General features: G+C 48.0%; 1 long non-coding RNA gene across 1 annotated transcript; it reads right to left on the bottom strand.

Moving 5' to 3' along the window:
* Positions 1 to 10,653: 10,653 nt before the first annotated feature.
* On the bottom strand, positions 10,654 to 15,281 carry LOC116984618. Its single transcript, XR_004415084.1, has 3 exons — positions 15,178 to 15,281; positions 11,458 to 11,464; positions 10,654 to 10,666 (listed from the first exon to the last, which is right to left on the bottom strand). It is a non-coding gene; the product is annotated as an uncharacterized LOC116984618 (long non-coding RNA).
* Positions 15,282 to 18,395: the final 3,114 nt, after the last annotated feature.

Genomic DNA, 18,395 nt, shown 5'->3' with positions numbered 1-18,395 from the left:
CATTCAAACAACCTTTTACATTTCGTATAGAAAAAGAAAACTCAACTCTTAGTGTTACGACGTTTTACGGCAATTGCGACACTTTTTACGGCAACAGTAGTAAAGCAGCATCAATCATAACAACTCTCATGCCAGCTACAACTTTGCAAATAAGACAGAAAAATCAATGCTGGTCCAGCGGTTAAATAATTACAAGAGGAGCCGCCGGCATCATTTTATCAAAATCAAAAGTTGAGTAGGAAAATTATAGAAAAAATACAACAAAAACCAGCTAAACACAAAGTTCATCGGCAGACAACATTATTGTGCTAACGCTATCACCAGCCACTGGCCACCAACATTAGGCTGTTATATCAGAGTCCATGGAGGAGTTAATGGGGGAGAGCTCACCAAGAAATGTCTCAACTTCATCAGGAGTGCGAAAGAACTGCGTCTTGCCAGCGTGGACAACTCTCAGTGTGCAGGGAAAGATCAATGCGTATTTGATGTCACGGTCGCGTAGCTTCTTCTTAGCCGCATCATACTCCCGGCGTCTCTGGACAAGACCAGCGCTGAAGTCCGGGTAGATATGAACCCGAGCTCCGTTGTACTCAAGGGGCACATTTTTCTCCCGGGAGAGCTTCATTATCCTCAGCTTATCCTGGAAATAGTGGAACTTCACCAGGATCGGCCTCGGACCCTTGGCTCTGGAGTTATCCTTGCGACCGGTACGGTGACAGCGCTCAATCACTAGAGGAGTGGGGAAATTCGCTTCACCGAGAAGCTGCGGTATCAGACGGCCCATGAATCCGGTGATATTTTTGGACTCGACCCTCTCGGGGATGCCGACGAAACGTAAGTTGGAACGTCTGCTTCTGTTCTCAGCGTCATCTGCCCAAATTTTCAGGTCAGCGTTTTCTTTTTCAAGTGTTTTTACACGTCCAACCAGGTCTATTATATTATCCTCGTTGGAGCTAACTCTTTGCTCAAGTTCCGTTACTTGCTCTCCAAGCGTTTGAAGTGAACCTTCAATGTTAGTCAGGCTTGCTCCAATTGGATCAATTTTATTGTCCATGTGTAATATCATGTTGAGCTGCATTTGCTGCATGTTATCCAAGACACTTTGGAGGGCAATTGGCTCGCTCATTGTAAGGCCAGTATTCTTTTCCACTCAATGAAATAGTAGAAGGTAGAAGGTAATCCAGTAATTAGTTATTTTTAGTGCTAAAGTTGTTTTACCTTGCTTTTTAGATTCACCAAAGTTGTTCATTGACACCAGGAGAGTTAGAGTGGAAAAGGTATCTCAGAACGCCATCAGTAGACAAATAGTTGAGCCAGCAGACTAGAGCTTGTTACAAACCCTCACGCAGCAACAGCAGCCATTTTGATCATTATCCAAAATCAGTAGCCCAATCCTGCTTTTTCTCCATGTCCCTTGATCCCAGTCCTAAGAGCTAAATCTAACTCTCTGGAACAATGTGGTGGAGGTCAGTACTTCACTTGGACGATAGTTTAGTTTAGTTTAGTTTATTATTGTCACATGTGCCGAGATACAGTGGAAAGCTTTTTGTTTTGTGCTATCGAGTCAATGCAAAGATAACAAATGTTTGCAATGGGCGGAAATCGCTTTTAAAACATGGGGGAGACACAAAGAGAGAGGGGGCAGAGAGGAAAGTTATAACGTGCCGCCGACCCATTCTGACGCCGAACACCGCTCCCCGCCGCCGACCCATTTTGGCTGCCGCTGAACAACCCCCCCCCCCCCTCCTCCTCCACCACAACCCCCCCACATTGCTCCCTTCTTCACGGCGGCCCTGTGATGTCTCGGCTCTGACAATTCGAGGGGCTGACCCGGTAACAACACTAAGAGCAGCTCCGGGCCGCCGTGCTCCCCGACTCAACGCCTAACTGGCACACGCTCCATCCTGTGCTGAGCTTGCTGCGGGCCAGATAAAATCTCGTGGCGGGCCGGATGTGGCCATAGTTTGGCGACCGCTGATGTACGCCTACGTACGCATGATAGGACAATTGCAGTTAGCACTGCCTTAATTGGGAAGAGTGTAGCTTCCGTGGTGTGTGCGAGCACTTAGGGGGGTAAAGGGGCTGGGGAATAGGCCTAAGTTACATTTCGACATACATAAGAAAACATGTGGGGATTGTCCCCCACCTCGCAAAACATGGGGGACACCCCCACCCCCCCTCCCCCTCACCCCCCCGGGATTTCCACCCATAAGCTGCACACACAGTGTACAGATACAGGATAAAGGGTATAACTACACACTTGTGGCAATTTTACAGAGCCCATTTAGCCTAGTAACCTACACGCATTAGGAGTGTGGGAGGAAACCGGAGCTCCCGGAAAAACCCACAGGGTCACAGGGAGAAAGTACAAACACTGTACAGACATCACCTGTAGTCAGGATCGAACCCGGGTCTCTGGCGCTGTAAGGCAGCGACTCTACCGCTGCGCCACCGCGCCGTACCTGTTCAAATAGAGTTATACAGCTTGAAAACAGACCTTTCGGCCCAACTTGTACACGAGTTCTATCCTACATGCTCGGGACAATTTTGACCAAAGCCAGTGGGCCCGGCGTGGGGGGCCGGCCGTGAGGGAGGTGGTGGGAGAACAACAGGCCACACTCCTGTCTTGGCCAGGACTCTCTTGTAAAATAGATTTTTAATCTCAATGAGACTTCTCCTGGTTAAATAAAGGTTAAATAAAATAAAAATAAATAAAATGTACAGATGCCAGCTAGCCCACAAACCCGCATGTCTTTGGAGTGGGGAGGAAACTGGAGCACCCGGAGGGAAACCTAAGCAGGTCACGGGGAGAACGTGCAAACTCCGTACAGGCAGCACCCGTGGTCAGGATCAAACCCGGGTCTCTGGTGCTGTGAGGCAGCAATTCCATTGCTGCACCACAGAACCTGTCCAAGTGTCCAAATGTCCATTAAATGTTGTTATGTTTGGGATAACTCTCCTGTGGAATGTAAAACAGATTAATGGCGTCAGTGGGCAGTTATGAAAAATGTTTTTTTTACAGAAAACCAGTCCATCATACACAAATCAAAAGGTGATTTTGTTCATCTTACACATTAATATAATCATAGAGTGATACAGTGTGGAAACAGACCCTTGTCCACGTCGACCAACTACACTAGTCCCACCTGCCCGCGTTGGCCTGTAACTCTCCAAACCTGTCCTATCTATGTACCTTCAGATTCAGTTTAGGTTATTGTCACGTGTACAGTGGAAAGTTTTTGTTGAGTTCTAACCAGTCAGCGGGAAGACAATACATGATCACAATCGAGCCATTCCAGTGGACCTGTCCAAATGTTTCTTAATCGTTGCGATAGTCCCTGCCTCAACTACCTCCTCATGCAGCTCGCTCCACACACCCACCACCCTTTGTGTGAAAAAGTTGCCCCTCAGGTTCCCGTTAACGGTTCCCCCTCTCGCACCTTAATAAATTCATCAATAACCAATTGTCAGAACAGTGAGCTACTCACTGGTTATTCCTCAGGTGCTTGGTTGCCAGAGTAACGCCTTTGTAATGCTTTCTAATGTGGGGTATAAACGGTTCCACATGTTACTTGGCCTAATGAAAATATCATGTGATTGAACACGGAACTGTTAATTGTTTCTTAATAAACAGTTTCATAAAGGCGATGACAGGCTGTAGATTTGCTTTATACATCAGTGATTAAAGCAATAGAGGGTCCAATCATTTTGTGATATTTTCGCAGCCTTTAAGGGCTAATTCTGCGATCATGTTACACTATTTACGAGCAAAGGCCGGGACAGCAAAATCTCAAGTCAAAAGGAACTGCAGATGTTGGTTTATACCAAAGATAGACGCAAAAAGCTGGAGTAACTCAGCGGGTCTGGCAGCATCTCTGGAGAAAATGGATAGCTGACGTTTCAGGTCAGGACCCTTCTTCAGATTGAGTGTGGGTGGTGGTGGGGGGCTGTGGACAGCTCGATTGTAATCATGTGTTGTCTTTCCGCCAACTGGTTCGCACGCAACAAAAGCTTTTCACTGTACCTCGGTACACGTGACAAAAAACTAAACTAAACTAACTCGCAATGTCAGTGCTGACCGCTTTGGAAAGAGGAATAGATCGGGTAGACGCACAGAGTCTCTTGCCCAGAGTTGGGGAATCGAGGACCGGAGGACATAAGTTTAAGGTGAAAGGGGGGAAAGATTTAATAGAAACATGAGGGGTGTCTTTTTACACAAAGGGGTGGTGGGTGTATGGAACGAGCTGCCGGAGGAGGTAGTATACGTGCTAGCATAGAGTCATGGAGTGTTACGGCGTGGAAACAGACCCTTTGGCCCAACTTGCCCACACTGACCAACGTGTCCCATCTACACTAGTCCCAACTGCCTGCACTTGGTCCATATCCCTCCAAACCTGTCCTGTCCATGTACCTGTCTAACTGTTTCTTAAACGTTGCGATAGTCCCAGCCTCAACTACATTCACACAGCACTTGGTTGAACTGTGCCTACAAACCACCTACCCCCTCTGGAGTTCCCTTCAGCCAGACCTCGGACCGGACACAGTTTGATCTGAAGGGGCTCAAGAAATATGGGCAAATACGGAAATTAGGGCGGCACGGTGGCGCAGAGGTAGAGTTGCTGCCCCACAGCGCCAGAGACCCGGGTTCGATTCTGACCACGGGCGCCTGTCTATGGAGTTTGTAAGTTCTCCCCGTGACCCATGTGGGTTTTCTCCGAGATCCTCCGTCTCCTCCCACACTCTGAAGACGTACAGGTTTGTAGGTTTATTGGCTTGGTGTGAAATGTGAAAATGTCCCTAGTGTGCGTAGGGTAGTTATTAATGTGTGGGGATCGCTGTTAGTTATGGACTCAGTGGGCCTGTTTCCGCGCTGTATCTCTAAACTAAATTAAAGTAAATACTTGGAAACGGATTGAGAGAAACATGCTCGGCGTTACTGTAGACGGTGATCGAAATGAAAGTTTATTGTAGGAAATTTGACCACTTTGAGAGGAAATCCAAAATATATACAGGCATATGGATGTTTTCATTAACATGATATATGTGGATGTGAAGTTATTGGCAAGCGGAGAAAGTATTTAATTGGAAAAAAATAGCAGTTTCAGATATTTTATATTACATGTCTCGAGGAAAAGCTACTGTATCTAAACCTACTTTCTCTCCAATTCGACATTTTTTCCATCCACACAGCAATAAATTTAAATCCATTGATCATAAGATCATGTGATAGGAGTAGAATTAGGCCATTGGGCCCATCAAGTCTACTCCGCCATTCAATCATTCTATCTTTCTCTCCTAACCCCATTCTCCTGCCTTCCCCCCCCCCATAACCACTGACACCCGTACTAATCAAGAATCGATCTACCTCTGCTAAAGGAAACTGTTGGTTTCACTTCAGTAGTACGTGTGGAGAGCGAGGGAGAGTTTCTGGCCGGTAATATTTTTCATCGACAATAGCAGTGGCATTGTGTTTAAAAAGTTCCCTGAACTCAGCAAAATGTTCCACGATAGTTCACAGGGAGTTAGCAATAGACAATAGACAATAGGTGCAGGAGTAGGCCATTTGGCCCTTCGAGCCAGCACCGCCATTCAATTCAAGGAGGAGGAGCCATCTTGGGGAACGGCTGCTAACCAGCAGCTGTCCGTTTAATTCACTTTTTTTGGGAAGTTTTTAGTAAGTCCTGTGCTGCGTCTGTTTTTTTTTTAATTTTATTTTTTATTTATATAGCACATTTTTAGTCAACTTGCATTGACCCCAAAGTGCTTCACATAATTACATCCACACACACAGGCAAAGGTGGGTGAAGTGTCTTGCCCAAGGACACACACAGGCAAAGGTGGGTGAAGTGTCTTGCCCAAGGACACAACGACAGTATGCACTCCAAGCGGGATTCGAACCAGCTACCTTCTGGTTGCCAGCCGAACACTTAGCCCATTGTGCCATCTGTCGTCTGTTGGAGAAATTGTCTTTTTAATGTGGGGGGTAGGGGGTAATTATACTTCTAGGTCCCTACCTGGTCGGTTAGGCAGCTTTTTCTCCGGGCTGCCCGTCGACCCGTCCTCGTGGCCTACCAGCGGAGCGGAGCGGGCGATGCCTTGCCTGGGTCGCCGCGCTGGATCGACGCGCTGGAGCTCTGGTGAGCTGTGACCGCCGAGATCAACACCTCCGGGCTGCGGGTCTGTGGAGCGGAGCAGGTGGCGCCGACTCTAACATCGGGAGCCTGGGAGCTCCAACCCGGCGCGGCCTTGTCGGCTTCGGAAGCCCCGTTCCCCAGCTAGGAAGCGGCCGTTCCAGGTGGCCCAGCCGCTGAGAGGACTCTCCCGACGCCGGGGCAACACCACCCGGCCAGAACGGCCAGGAACATCGGGCCTCCGTAGAGGCAATAGCGGAGGCCTCAATAGGCCTGACTTTGGGAGAACTGGAGATGGGGACTGGACATTGTGCCTTCCCCAACAGTGGTAACCATTGTGGGGGGATGATTTTTGTGTGTGTAAGTTAATATGTTAGTCTGTGTCCAAGATGGCTGTCGGAAGGGAGAGTGGACGCTGGCGCGCTTTAGCTGCCGCTGCTCTCTCTTCACATTGTGTTTTTTGATTTTTTGTCTTTGGAGCGATTTCTGTCTTTAATTTGTGTATTGGTGATGTCCTTATTATTTATTTTACTCCGACTATATGTTTTTTCTCTTTTGTTAATTTCTGTAAGGTGTCCTTGAGACTTTGAAAGACGCCCGCAAATAAAATTTATTATTATTATTATTATTATTATTAATGTGATCATGGCTGATCATCCCCAATCAGTACCCCATTCCTGCCTTCTCCCCATATCCTCTGACTCCACTATTTTGAAGAGCCTCATCTAGTTCTCTCTTGAAAGCATCCAGAGAATCTGCCTCCACCGCCCTCTGAGGCAGAGAATTCCACAGACTCACAACTCTCTGTGAGAAAAAGTGTTTCCTCGTCTCCGTTCTAAATGGCTTACTCCTTATTCTTAAACTGTGGCCCCTGGTTCTGGAGGGGCCACAGCTAAGCAAACAGCGTCTGACACCAAGCCTCAAAGGTGCACTTGCAGTGCTGGTGAGTAGCGAGCGAAATGCAAAGTGAGCCCAGGTTCGACAGACTGCAGGGACACGAGACGTAAATCAAGGTGTTGCGGATGGGAAACCTCAGGGCGCTTTGACCTTTTACACGTTTAGTTTACTTAGACGAGAGATACAGCGCGGGAACAGGCCCTTCGGCCCACCGAGGCCGCACAGGCCAGCGATCCACCGGCCAAGTAGGATCCCAGGAATGAATGGGTTAACGCATGATGAGCGTTTTGTCGGCATCCAAAGTCCTACAGGTCTATAGGTTAATTGGCTTTCGTAGACAATAGACTATAGGTGCAGGAGTAGGCCATTCGGCCCTTCGAGCCAGCACCGCCATTCAATGTGATCATGGCTGATCATCCACAAACAGTACCTCTCGGCACAATGGTGAAGATTGTAAATTGTCCTTAGTGTGTGTAGGGTGGTGTTAGTGTCGTTTAGCCAGACACTCCTAAGACGTCCAGGTTTGTAGGCTAAATGGCCTCTGTAAATTGCCCTTAGTGTGTAGTATGCATAACTGGGATAGCATAGAACGAGTGTACAGGTGATCGCTTGGTCGGTGCGGACTTGGTGGGCCGAAGGGCCTGCTTCCGTGCCGTACTCTAAACTAAAGTAGTAAACTACACTGTGCAATAATAAATTGGCAATTCCAATGTAGCAATCTGCATTACGTAAGCATGCTTGGCATGGCACAAGCATTGCGGTGCCACAAAGGAGCATTCAGAGTGGCTACAAGCTTGGACCAAACTCTCGCAACAGTTGTCAGGAAGCTATTTAACATCCGTTAGTTTCTTTCAAATGCTTTGTGTGAATGCACTGATATGCACGTTAATTTCAAGGCCTTGATTGTTCATTTGAACAACCACTCACCACGATGTTGCCAGGACTCAGTTCAGTTTCAGTGCAGTTTATTGTCACGTGTACCGAGGTACAGCAAAAAACATTTTGTTACGTGCTAACCAGTCAGCAGAAAGACAATACGTGATTACAATAGACAATAGACAATAAGTGCAGGAGTAGGCCATTTTGGCCCTTCGAGCCAGCACCGCCATTCAATGTGATCGTGGCTGATCATCCTCAATCAGTACCCCGTTCCTGCCTTTTCCCCATATCCCCTGACTCCGCTATCTTTAAGTGCCCTATCTAGCTCTCTCTTGAAAGCATCCAGAGAACTGGCCTCCACCACCCTCTGAGGAAGAGAATTCCACAGACTCACCACTCTCTGTGAGAAAAAGTGTTTCCTCGTCTCCGTTCTAAATGGCTTACTCCTTATTCTTAAACTGTGGCCCCTGGTTCTGGACTCCCCCAACATCGGGAACATGTTCCCTGCCTCTAGAGTGTCCAAGCCCTTAACAATCTTATATGTTTCAACGAGATACCCTCTCATCCTTCTGAACTCCAGAGTGTACAAGCCCAGCTGCTCCATTCTCTCAGCATATGACAGTCCCGCCATCCCGGGAATTAACTTTGTAAACCTACGCTGCACTCCCTCAATAGCAAGAATGTCCTTCCTCAAATTAGGGGACCAAAATTGCACACAATACTCCAGGTGTGGTCTCACTAGGGGCTCTGTACAATCGAGCCGTTTGCATTGTACAGATACATGATAAGGGAATAACATTTAGTGCAAGGTAAAGCCAGCACAGTCCGGTTAAAAATAGTCCAAGGGTCATCGGATGCAGATAGTAGTTCAGCACTGCTCCCTGGTTGTGGTAGGACTCGAGGGCCTGAGCTATAGGGGGAGGTTGAGGCAGGCTAGGACTCTATTCCTTGGAGTGCTGGAGGAGGATGAGGGGTGATCTTATAGAGGTGTACAAATTCGCGAGAGGAATAGATCGGGACTCTTGCCCAGAGTAAGGGAATCAGGAACCAGGTTTAAGGTGAGGTGGGGAAAGATTCAATGGGAACCGGAGGGGTAACTCTTTCACACAAAGGGTGATGGGTGTATGGAACGAGCTGCCGGAGGAAGTAGTTGAGGCAGGGACTATCCCAACGTTTAAGAAACAGTTAGACAGGTGCATGGATAGGACAGGTTTGGAGGGATATGGGTCACTAGCAGGCAGGGGGGACTAGTGTAGATAGGACATGTTGGCCAGTGTGGGCAAGTTGGGCCGAGGGGCCTGTTTCCACACTGTGTGGTTCTCTCTCTCCAAATCATCTTCTACGATGATTCTCAACACTGGTGCCCTGTAAGGATGTGTTCTCAGCCCCCTCCTAAACCCTTTATACACCCCCTCTAGCCCTGGTAACTTCCTCGTAAATCTTCTCTGCACCCTTTCCCAGCTTGACAACATCTTTCCCTTAACATGGTTCCCAGAACTGAACTCAATACGGCCTCACCAACGTCTTATACAACTGCAACATGACCTCCCAACTTCAACGCTCAATACTCTGACTGATGAAGGCAAATGTGCCAAAAGCCTTTCTGGTCAACCTATCTACCTGAGGTGTCATTTTCAACAAATTATGCACCTGCACTCCTAGATCCTGTGATTTATCACAATAAATTTAGTTTCGTTGAGAGATACAGTGCGGAAAGAAGCCCATAAGCACACCGATCCGCGATGACCAGCGATCCCTGCGCACTAGCTCTATCCTAAAACACACGAGGGACAATTTGTAATCTTTACCGAAGTCAATTAACCTACAAACCCGCATGTCTTTGGAGTGCGTGAGGAAACCGGAGCACCCGGAGAAAAGCCACGCAGGTCACGGGGGAAACGTACAAACTCCGTGCAGACAGCACCCGTAGTCAGGATGGAACCCGGGTCTCTAATGCTGTGAGGCAGCAACTGTACTGCTGTGCTTAACTGTAGATGCTGGTTAAAGACAGGGACAGGTGGGACTAGAGTAGATGGGGCATTTTGATTGGCACGGACTTAGGGCCAAAGGACTTGTTTCCGTGCATAAGACTCTCAATGGGGCCTGACCAAAGTCTGAAGAAGGGTCTCGACCCCGAAACATCACCCATTCCTTCTCTCTCTCTCGAGATGCTACTGGTCCCGCTGAGTTACTCCAGCATCTTGCGTCAATCTTCTGACCAAACTCCTAGCGAGTTGCAAATTGATCTATTTCAATGTGCATTTTCAGCACATGCATCAACAGACCATTGTAACAAAAGATAGACACGGAATGCTGGAGTATCTCAGCGGGACAGGCAGCATCTCTGGAGAGAAGGAATCGGTGTTGTTTCAACTCGAGACCCTTCTTCAGTCTTGACCCGAAACGTCACCCATTTTTCTCTCCATAGATGCTGCCTATCCTGCTGAGTTACTCCAGCATTTTGTGTCTTTCTTCGGTTTAAACCAGCATCTGCAGTTCCTTCCTACACCTCCTGACCATTGTGACAAATTACATGAGAGTCAATTATACCCCCCCGTGTGCATTCATTAGGTCATAAGGTCATGGGAGAGGTGCAGAATTAGGCCATTCGGCCCATCAGGTCTACTCCGCACTTCAATCACTGCTGATCTATCTCTCCCTCCTAACCCCATTCTCCTGCCTTCTTCTTTAAGGGTGGCACGGTGGTTCAACAGTAGAGTTGCTGCCTTACAGCGCCAGAGACCCGGGTTCGATCCTGACTACGGGCGCCATCTGTACGAAGTTTGTACGTTCTCCCCGTGATCTATGTGGGTTTTTTTCCGAGATCTTTGTTTTCCTCTCACATTCCAAAGACTTACAGGTTTGTAGGTTAATTGACTTGGTATAAATGTACAAATTTAAAATTGTCCCGAGTGTGTGTAGGATAGTGTTATTGTGCGGGGATCGCTGGTCGGTATGGACTCGGTGAGTCAAAGGGCTTGATTCCGCGCTGTGTCTCTAAACTAACTAAACTCCCCATAACCCCTGACACCCATACTAAGCAAGAATCTATGTATCTCTGCCTTAAAAATATCCATTGACAGCCTCTACAGCTTTAAATCGTGATGAAATTCACAGATTCACCACCCTCCTAAAGGAACGTCCTTTAATTCTGAGGTTAAGACCTCTGGTCCGAGACTCTCCCACCAGTGGAAACATCCTCTCCACATCCACTCTATCCAGGCCTTTCACTATTCAGAAAGTTTCAATGAGGTGTCCTGTCATCCTACTAAACTCCAGCAAGTACAGGCCCAGTGCTGACAAGCACTTTCCATCTCCACCCACTGATCGACCAGGGAAGTTGGCAGCCCTTAGTGTTAATAAAACAGCTGCTGCTATATTTTTCCTCGGGCCATGTCAGTGAAATATTTTTAATAACAGTACAGTACTTCATTTTATTCCAAACTCGCATTGTGTCTTTTAAAGAAATAAACGGCAGCACTTACAGCGCCAGAGACCCGGGTTCGATCCCGTCCACGGGTACTGTCTGTAAGGAGTTTGTACGTTCTACCCGTGACCTGCGTGGGTTTTCTCCGGGTGCTCTGGTTTCCTCCCACACTCCAACTTAGTCTTTGTTTTTCATTGCTTTTGTCCGAAGATGTTTCCTGGGGCATGTTCCTCTTTGCCTTTCTAAGTGTGTACATGATTACAGGTTCAGGAACAGCTCTTCCCCGCAGCCATCAGCCTATTAAATAAACTCCTCCAAATAAACTCTGAACTACATAACTATTATTGCACTTTTAATGTTTGTTTTATGTGTACATATATGTGTGTGTGTGTGTGTGTGTGTGTGTGTATATATAATATATACATATATAGTCTGTCATCAGTCTGACAGTCCCCGATTATATTTTATCTCTGTTTGCTTTGTTGTCACCTTCTCCTGGCTAACAATGATCTATTCTACATTTTCCTGGAGCACCATCTCTTTTGATGTCTTGTTTTCACCTTACCCTTCCTTATTTCTTTGTCTCCCTCTCCACTGACTCTCAGTCTGAAGAAGGGTGTATATATATATATACAGTACATACTCTCATCCTACAATGTCATCCGACTTCCCGCCTTAAATTCCGACAGCGCGCTCAATGGACCAATTGAGGTTACTCGGCTGTGGGAATTTAAGGATTTGCAGGAAGCGGCTGACATGAGTGAAGCCGGCGAGCGGCAGGAGAGAGGTGTTCAGACGGAGAACACTGCCAGAGGTGAGCGGGCCAGCAGAAGGCGCTGAAGTGGCAGCCGGTTCTGCTGTCCGTGTATCCGGAGCACTGCGGCAGCGGTGAGTGAGTCTGATATGATCTCCGACCCCCTCCTTTTCAACATCCTGCCCTCCCCGCAACTTAATCCCGTGGCACAGTCTCTCCACATGCTGTGAAAGGAACTCTCCCTTCAATTGGACCCTTGAATTAGTATTGTCATTCAATAAGATGACAACTGATTCAACGTCCCGGTGTGCTCCCGTTTTTCCCACCATCTCTCCACCTGCCTTCATCCTCCGTCCCCCACCCATTCAGTAATTTAAAAATGATGGTGATTTAGAAGCCTTGGGCAAATTGAATTGTTACTTATTTTTATTTTTTATTTTTAAGGAGAGAACAATCTGCGCATGCGCGGTTTAAGATTAAAAAAAAAAAGCCGCCTGCCTACCTTGAGTAATTACTCACGGCACGTGCCTGGTTTAGTCAGTCCTCCTCCATTTCCCCCCGTGATTTGGACCATAACCCTCCACAGTCGCCGCTACGGGCGGCCAGATGTGCAGACAAGGTAAGTCCTGAATCGGTGCTTCCCTACCGGAAACTGCGGCTTCAAGATGGTGTAGGTCGCAGGCCGGCGGTCGAAGATCTAAAGTCCCTGCCGCGCCGCAGTTAGAAGCACTGCAGACCGCGGCTTCAAAAGATGTTGTAGGCCGCGGGCCGGCGGTCGGAACTCTTCTCCAGGAATCCTCCCCGGCGAGGGATCCCGCTCCGGAGGGTAAGTCCCCGCCGCTCCCGCGGTTAGAAGTAGGCCGCGGGGCAGCGGTCGGAGCTCTTCTCCTCCGGGGTCCCCAATGAGGGATCCCAGGCTCCGGATGCCGCGCTAGCTGGAGCTCCGTAGATGCGGTGGCTTCAGGCCAGCGATCAGAGTGCTCACTACTGGCGACCCCCGGCGAGGGCTCGCCGGCTCCACAATGAAAAGGTCTACGCTGCGCCCGCTGCTGAAGCACCGGGCCCGTCTCCGGGAAAGGCCGCACCGATCCTTTGTGTTAGGCCGCGAGGGAGGCGACATGGAAAAAGTTGCCTTTCCGTGGAGTAGGCGACCGAAGCGGTTTCCCCTTTACCCCCCCACACCACCCCCCACACAAGACACACCGAGAAACATTAAAAACACACATTGGGACATACTAAAAAAACAAAAAAAGTAGAAAATGACTAACACGCTGTTGGCAGCGTAGCCAGCTCGCAGCGACCCCACCGACACATATAGACACACAAAATATATATATATATACACATACACATATAAATATATACACATACATATATACACACATATATACACACACTGAACTTTCTTTTCTCCCTCGTTTATTATATAGTTTACAGTGCACTATGTTCACATATTCTGTTGTGCTGCAGCAAGTAAGAATTTCATTGTTCTATCTGGGATGTGACAATAAATCACTCGATTGTGGATAAAAGTTATGGACATCCCAGTTGCAAGCATCCAAGTAGGAAAATGGATACTCCCAGTTGACTAGAGTGGGTTTCTGTAAGTTACAAGACCTCTTTGAAACCATGTAATGAATAAATTGTACATGCTGCAGTAATTTCACAAATGTATTGAAGTTATTGCAAGAATTCAATGTTGATTTAATCTGTTTTAAAGGAAATTCCTCAGCCCACAGTTTAGGATGAAGGATGGAGACATAAGGAACAGCAGATGTTTGAATCTTACATAGAAACATATAAAATAGGTGCTGGAGGAGGCCATTCGGCCCTTCGAGCCAGCACCGCCATTCATTGTGATCATGGCTGATCGTCCCCAATCAATAACCCGTGCCTGCCTCCTCCCCATATCCCTTGATTCCACCAGCCCCTAGAGTTTTATCTAACTTTCTCTTAAATCCCCACAAATTCACAACTCTCTGGGTGAAAAAGTTTTTCTCACCTCAGTCTTAAATGCCCCCCCCCCCCCCCCCCCCCTTTATTCTAAGACTGTGGCCCCTGGTTCTGGACTCGCCCAACATTTGGAACATTTTTCCTACATCTAGCTTGTCCAGTCCTTTTATAATTTTATATGTTTCTATAAGATTCCCCCTCATCCTTCTAAACGCCAGTGAATACAAGCCTAGTCTTTTCAATCTTTCCTCATATGACAGTCCCGCCATCCCAGGGATCAATCTCGTGAACCTACGCTGCACTGCCTCAATCACAAGGATGTCCTTCCTCAAATTAGGAGACCAAAACTGTACACAATACTCCAGATGTGGTCTTACCAGAGCCCTATACAACTGCAGAAGAACCTCTTTACTCCTGTACTGAAATCCTCTTGTTATGAAGGCCAACATTCCATTAGCTTTCTTCACTGCCTGCTGTACCTGCACGCCAACTTTCAGTGACTGGTGTACAAAGACGCCCAGGTCTCGCTGCACCCCCCCCCCTTACCTAACCTAACCCTATTGAGATAATAATCTGCCCCCTTGTTTTTGTCGCCCAAGTGGATAACCTCGCATTTATCTATATTATACTGCATCTGCCCACTCACTCAACCTGTCCAGGTCACTCTGCAACCTCCTAACATCCTCTTCACAGTTCACACTGCCACCCAGCTTTGTTTCATCCGCAAACTTGCTAGTGTTGCTCCTAATTCCCTCTTCCAAATCATTAATATATATGGTAAACAGTAGTGGCACCAACATCGAGCCTTGCGGCACTCCACTCGCCACTGCCTGCCATTCTGAAAATGACCCGTTCACTCCTACTTGGGCAAAGGAACATCAACTTTTGTCCAAGGAACTCAAAATGCAGCCTTGAATCTTGTGCTGGAGGAACTCGGTGGGTCATAAGTTCATATGTTCTAGGAGCAGAATTAGGCCATTCAGACCATCAAGTCTACTGCCATTCAATCATGGCTGATCTATCTCTCCCTCACAACCCCATTCTCCTGCCTTCTCCGCATAACCCCTGACACCTGTACTAATCAAGCGACATCTGGTCAGGCAGCATCTGTGGAGGTGGCAGTAGGCAGCTCATACCATAAGAGATAGGAGGAGAATTGGGCCATTCAGCCCATCGAGTCTACCCCATCATTCAATCATGGCTGTTCTATCTTTCCCTCTCAACCCCATTCTCCTGCCTTCTCTCCGTAACCCCTGACACCCGTACTAATCAAGAATCTATCTATCTCTGCCTTAACAATATCCATTGACATGGCCTCCACAGCCTTCTGTGGCAACAGATTCACCACCCTCTGTCAAAAGAAATTCCTCCTCATCTTCTTCCAAAAAGGAAGGTCCTTTTGCTCTGAGGCTGTTCCCTCTGGTCGTAGACTCTCCCACTAGTGGAAATATCCTCTCCACATCCCTGGCTATTCAGGCAGCAAGGTGGCACAGCGGTAGAGTTGCTGCCTTACCGCGCCAGCGTGCACACTCAGAGTGTATGACAGCAATCAGAGTGTACGGGGTGATCGTTGGTTGGCGCAGACATGTGTAGGAAGGAACTGCGGATGCTGATTTAATTAAGCAGGACAGGCAGCGTCTCTGGAGAGAAGGAATGGGTGACGTTTCGGGCCTAGACACTTCTTCAGACTGGTTAGGGATAAGGGAAACGAGAGATATAGACAGTGATGTGGAGAGATAAAGAACAATGAATGAAAGATATGCAAAAAAGTAACTATGATAAAGGAAACTGGCCATTGTTAGCTGTTTGTTGGGTGAAAACGAGAAGCTGGTGTGACTTGGGTCAAGAGAGAAAGCAATGTTCATACCGCTGGGCTGTAAGCTGCCCAAGCGAAATATGAGATGCTGTTCCTCCAATTTGTGCTTAGCCTCCCTCTGACAGTGGAGGAGACCGAGGACAGAAAGGTCACTGTGGGAATGGAAAGGGGAATTAAAGTGTACAGCAACGGGGGGATCAGATAGGTTCAGGCGGACAGAGCGAATACTTAACGTTTCGGGTCGAGACCCCTCTTCAGACTGCCTGTCTGAAGAAGGGTCTCGACCCGAAACATCAAGTATTCCTTTTATTCCAGAGATGCCGCCTGACCTGTTGAGTTACTCCAGCTGTTTTGTGTCTGTATTGTTCTGGGTTCTATTACGAGCAATCGCTGCATCATTGCGTTGCAGAATATCAAGTGTTGTGTTCTCCAGAATCGACACCCTCCATCTTTACCAAGCTTAAAAGCTTAACAAAACCGATAGAAATCCAGTCTAACAAATGGGAAAGAAATGCCAAGTCGATAAAAGAGCAATAGGTTGCAGATAATGCTAAGCAACGTCACTCCTGTGATAATTACCATGCTCGGCGTAGCTCCTGTGGCTGGGATGAAAGTTTAAAAAAAAGAGAAAGATCAGGAGCATGAGGCAACCTGCAATTACTGTTATTGGAGGCTGTTATTGGAGTATTTTTAGAAACCGTTGAGTATGCTTTTAAATGTGACATTGAAATAAGAAATGTTCAGCGGAAACAATGAGAGGTGATCGTTTAAGCCATGCACTGCTGTTTGCAACTAGAGCGATTTTTTTAGGCATTGCTTACCGCTAGAAATTGTTCACCGATGATATTATAACATAATGTAGGAGGGAACTGCTGATGCCGGTTTAGAAACATAGAAACATAGAAAATAGGTGCAGGAGTAGGCCATTCGGCCGTTCGAGCCAGCACCGCCCATTCATTATGATCATGGCTGATCATCCACAATCAGTACCCTGATCCTGCTTTCTCCCCATATCCCGATAGCCCTTAGAGCTAAATCCAACTCTCTCTTGAAAATACACCGAAGATAGACACAAAATGCCGGAGCACCTGGAGGAAACCATGCATATCATATGTGGAACGTACAAAGTGCACATGGTTTTGGGGTAGGGTGTTTACGTGGATAAAACATTGGTTGACAGACAGGAAGCAAAGAGTAGGAGTGAATGGGTCCTTTTCAGAATGGCAGGCAGTGGCGAGTGGAGCGCCGCAAGGCTCGGTGTTGGGGCCGCAACTGTTTACCATATATATTAATGATTTGGAAGAGGGAATTAGGACCAACACTCGCAAGTTTGCGGATGACACAAAGCTGGGTGGCAGTGTGAACTGCGAAGAGGATGTTAGGAGGTTGCAGGGTGACCTGGACAGGTTGAGTGAGTGGGCAGATGTATGGCAGATGCAGTATAATATAGATAAATGTGAGGTTATCCACTTTGGTGGCAAAAACAAGGGGGCACATTATTATCTCAATGGGGTTAGGTTAGGTAAGGGGGAGGTACAGCGAGACCTGGGTGTCCTTGGCGTGCAGGCAGAGCAGGCAGTGAAGAAAGCTAATAGAATGTCAGGCGGTGCTGGCTCGAAGGGCTGAATGGCCTCCTCCTGCACCTATTTTCTATGTTTCTACAGCACCTGAGGTCAGGACTGAACCAGGGTCTCTGGCACTGGGAGGTAGCAGCTCTACCAGCTGCGCCACCATGCCACACAGCTATTTCCTGCCCACCGATACTAATACCACTAATACCAAAGCTTTTAGTCCCTTGCCCAGAGGAGGGGAATTGAATGGCCAGGACTATTCCTTGGAGCGCAGGAGGATGAGGGTGATCTTATAAAGGTCTACAAAACTATGAGAGGAATAGTCTCTTGCCGGTGTAAGGGAACCTAGAACCAGAGGATATAGGTTTAAGGTGAAGGGGGAAAGATTTTATAGGAATCTGACTTTTTCACACAAAGGATGATATGGGACGAGCTGCAAGAGGAGGTAGTTGAGGCTGGGACTATCGCTACGTTTAAGAAAGGTGTAGGCAGGTACATGGATCGGACAGTTTTAGAGGGATACTAGACCAAGTGCAGACCCGTTGGGTCTGTTTCCCCAACGGCGTTTTGCAGGGGGGGGGGGGGGGGGGGGGGCTGCGGCATCAAACCCATATTAACCAACCCCCAAACACACAGGTGGGGGGAGGGAGGGGGATGTGAAGAGGGGAGGGGGGGGAGAGGAGGTGGAGGAAATGGGACAGATTTGGGAGGGAAAGGAGAGCGGGGTAGGAGGTGAGAGAGGGGGATGGGGAGATAGATGTGGTGGAGGGGGAGGATGGGGAGGTAGGGAAGGAGGGAGGGAGGGGGAGAGGGGTGGGGGAGAGAGGGGAAAGAGTGGAGAGGGAGGTGGAGAGGGGTAGGGGGAGTGATGGAAGAGGGACAGAGGGGTAGGAGGAAGGGGGTGGCGTAGAGAGGGAAGGGGGGGTGGGGGAGAGAGGGATGGGTGGGAGAGGGGTTTCGGAGAGGG

Source organism: Amblyraja radiata, chromosome 2 (genome assembly GCF_010909765.2).
Source record: "Amblyraja radiata isolate CabotCenter1 chromosome 2, sAmbRad1.1.pri, whole genome shotgun sequence".
Lineage (NCBI taxonomy): Eukaryota > Metazoa > Chordata > Chondrichthyes > Rajiformes > Rajidae > Amblyraja > Amblyraja radiata.
Note: the sequence above shows the minus strand (reverse complement) of the source record. Positions and strands in the feature narration are given on the sequence as shown.